This window comes from Rhipicephalus microplus, chromosome 3, assembly GCF_043290135.1.
Source record: "Rhipicephalus microplus isolate Deutch F79 chromosome 3, USDA_Rmic, whole genome shotgun sequence".
Lineage (NCBI taxonomy): Eukaryota > Metazoa > Arthropoda > Arachnida > Ixodida > Ixodidae > Rhipicephalus > Rhipicephalus microplus.
The window spans coordinates 152,511,387-152,515,669 of record NC_134702.1 but is presented as its reverse complement, the minus strand read 5'-3'; positions in this window follow the sequence as shown (position 1 = coordinate 152,515,669).

Below are 4,283 nucleotides of genomic sequence, written 5' to 3'. Positions count from 1 at the left end.
CTCAAGAGCGAATATGGTTAATCTTGACAATCTATTGGCAGGACAAGAAATCCTTGCAGGTACACATATTTTGCTTAGAGACAAACACGTTTAACTTCAATCGGTACATTATGCACTTGCGGCAGCTTCAGGTAGCGCCAGAGCCCACTTCTTGCTATTTTTCTCTCACGTGCTGAAAGAGGCGCCTGGTGGCGCTGTCGGAGGTGTATTCGCTTGCCTGCCTGCCAACGGCGAAAAAATGGCGACCATGTCGTCAGCCGCCCACCATGAGAGCAACAAAAAAATGTGTGTGCGTGCCTAAAACGACGACCGAGGTATTTTTTTTATTAATGACCAAACTGGATGAAGCCTGGAAAAACCGCCCGCGGATTCTGTTTCCAACTTTCCCCGGCACTGACAAGTGTTGTGGGCATTCATCCCACCGATGAAAGCAGACATGACTCGGACGACAATATTGTGTTTTAAAAAATTTTATGCAGTTGCTAGAGAAACCGCTGCAACGTTAGACACTCCACATGGTAGGCTTTTTATTGCGACACAAAACAGAATAGCAATGAAAGATGGTAGACAATCAATTTAAGATATTGAAAGAACGCAAAACTTCACACATGTGCTGATCATAACCTTTTCAACGCTGTTTTGGATAATAGAATTATAGGCTGTAACCCGGCCTGACGTGCAGCCATCATATAACACCCGTGATCACGTGGCACGTTGCGTCACGCATCTGTTTATATAGCACTAACCCAACTGCAATAAAGTTGTTGTTCACCCCAATGAAGGCCTCGCTACATAGTGGCAGCGGAACCCACCTGAAGCATCATTGGCGTCGGCGTTATTACCACCCCTGGCCCATGGAGGCCTCACAGGACCCTTGGATTGCATGAAAAACTTGGAAAAGTGAGTTTCTGATGTTTTCCACTGCTACGAAGTTGAACACACAGCCAAAAGATGTTCAAACAGCCACTTTGCTAGTTACCATAGGCGAAGAAGCTCGAAAGACATACAATATAAACCTTCAAGTTCGAGAAAGCGGAAGACAGAAATGATGTGGAAATTCTGATTGAAAAATTTGAAGAGCACTACAGCCTCGCGACCAACTTGACTTTTCAGGAATTACTTTTTGGTTAGAGAAACAAAAAAAAGCAGGTGAACCATTTAACGAGTGGCTAACAGAACTGCGTGTGTTAGCGAAGAACCATGAAATCGGGAGTCTGGAAGACCGCATGTTGCGCAGCCGAATCATTCTGGGCACAACGGATAAGAGCCCCCAGCAAAGACTGATAGCGGCAAACCCGACGTACGAAAAGACCGTCGACATGTGCCGAGCGCAGGAACAAAGCAAATAGCACTTCAGAGAGATAAGTGGAGCCACAGAATCAGGTTAAGGCACCCAAGTAAATGCAGTCGCAATAAGAAAAAAATCGCCACTACAAATGTGGGGGTCAAATGCACTGCAGTCACATGTGTCCAGCGAAAAGGAAAACATGCCAAGAGTGTGGAAGGTTAAAACATTTTGCTAGAGTATGCAGGTCATCCAATTACCCACAAAACGTCAGCCAACAAGTACGAGATCTGCGAGCAGAAGACGACTTTTTTCTACAAACGTTGACTGTCGGCGCGATCACCAGTGGTGACTGGAGCGCAACTGTGTACACCGAGGGCTATCCCATCACATGCAAGCTAGATACCGGTGCAAACTGCTGTGTAGTTTCAAGAAGCGATGATTGGAAATTGCCAGATAAACTTCAGCAAGCTTGCAACGTTTAACTCACAGGATTTTTTTGGGCACACAACAGCCGCGCACGCGCAAGTTCAGTTGATGCTTTCAGCTAATGGCAGAACCGAAGAACAAACATTTTTCATTGTCGATCAAGACATCCCTGCCACTCTGAGTGGCGCAGCAGCTTGGCTTCATCTACCGTATGCGAAACTTACAGTATGAACTATACCCACCAGTACAATCTTTACAGGCTTACGTCACACATCTTTTTATATAGCCCTAACCCCACTGCAATAGAGTTGTTCACCCGACTGAAGGCCTCGTTACATAGGTTACTGTATTAGGAGTGAAGCTCCTTATAGCGGCACCCGTTCGTCCCTCGTAGTCATAGTGGTACTCTGTAACCAGTCTTACATTTCGTCTGTGCGTTGCTGAACAATAAATTCGCAGCGTGCGCGTTAACTAAAAGCCGAACTCTCCTGTCTCTCATTCCCCCTTAGCAGCCATTGGCATGTACATTGAGCACTATCTGACAAGAAAGGGTTGCTACGTTATACTCGCTGGGCGTAACCTACTTGGTTTCAGAAAGGTTTAGCGAATGTTGGGCCGCAGTGCCATGAATACAATGAAGTAGTATATACAAAGAACTCGAGATGGTTGAAGGTGGGAAGTAGACACGAAGCGCAAGCCGTTAGAAAGTGTGCGTGTGCCTTCTCTCCTTCAGTCCTTGGAATGTCCGTTGGATGGCGGAGCTTCTATATAAGGAATATATGATGAAAAGATGCGAGATGGTGGTACTTAAAGTGTAGAATAGGTGGACAAACGGACACACGGACAGATGCATAAACAGACGTGCGGATGGCTGCACGGACGAATGGAAGCGTGGACAGACGCAGGAGCCGATGCATGGAAAAACGCAGGGACGGACGCGCAGATGGACGTGTGGACGCACGAGCAGACGCACGCACGGACGGGCGGATGGACGCATGGGCGGCCACACAGACGCACGCATGGACGGACGGAAGCAAGAACGAATAGACGGACGAATGCTTCGCCCCACTCTCCATCATTCACTCCGTGGCCCCGCCGCGGTGGTCTAGTGGCTAGGGTTCTCGGCTGCTGACCCGCAGGTCGCGGGTTCGAATTCTGGCTGCGGCGGCTGCATTTCCGATGGAGGCGGAAATGTTGTAGGCCCGTGTGCTCAGATTTGGGTGCATGTTAAAGAACCCCAGGTGGTCGAAATTTCCAGAGCCCTCCACTACGGCGTCTCTCATAATCATATGGTCGTTTTGGGACGTTAAACCCCACAAAGAAGAAGAAGACGATCATTCACTCCATGGATATGCTGCTATTTTTTTCATAAATTGTTCTCGTAAGAGTACTATCGACATTCCACTCTGTATAGTTATCTGGTGTAAAAATGTTGCAGTCTGCGAGGACGCACGAATTAAAACACAAAAGCAATGCAAGCATATACTATACCGAATGGACTCTACGCTTATACTGTTTGCAAAAAAAAAGCGTGCTTGAAAAGTAGTCTTAATTCTCTTTTTATATATGCGGAAATCTCTATAAAAATCAGAAGATTTGAAGGGGAAAGCTGATATAACTAATCCTCGATTTTATGCCATCCAGTTCCACAATTCGATATCACCCAACACGGGAGGCTCCATGTGCGGTAGACACGAGAGACTGCATGTCCAGGCCACCCTTGCAGACCTTTCGCATTTCAAGGTGTGGATTAGTGGCACATACAATTCCACGGTGGGTTTTGGGTGTGTCTACGTTATATTATCGGATTTGGAAGGAATTAAAAACCAGTTTGTCGACTTTGGGATCATCGTGAGTAAAGGAGATATTGTGATCGTTGTCACGATTTTGTTAAATGAGTTTTGTTGTCTTGTTTAACGAAGTGATGTAACGACGAGAGTATTTCATCCTGGCGGCACGGCAAAATACTTAATCACCTATGTTCTAGACAAAACGCTTGTTCTCATCGCAAAGTGACGTTAACAAAATGACGTTAGCTAAATGAATATGGCAATGAATCGGCCGTATTCCATTACGTCACTGTTTTTCCCAGTTCGCGCCACATTCCTTCGTCCCTCAAGAACAAAGAGGGTACGTGTCTGGAGTCTTTCTTCAGAAGGTGCTCAAGATTTTTGCGCAGTTTCCACATCCTAACGATCATTCCATATATTAAAGCCAACCTTAGTACATCTTCATATATGTTTAATAATCGTATTACTCATACGCAATGAAGCAAGACAACGAGGGAACGGAGCGTCACGTTAATTGGATACGAAATTGACACTCGAGCATGACCTTGCAAACAAAATAATAGCGCTAGTGAACTACTAATATACTTAGAATTGCATAGCATAAAAAATGAACACCATCACCAGGTAAGTTAGGAGCAGTTCCAAAGCACAAAAGCCGCTAAAAATTCTACGGGTTCATTCAAGGTCTCCGTTTGGAGATCGCACATGTAAGCTGAGCGTACAGACAAAATGCGCTCACCCATAAGGTGAGTGTGCATCATCGAAAAAAAAGGAAGTAA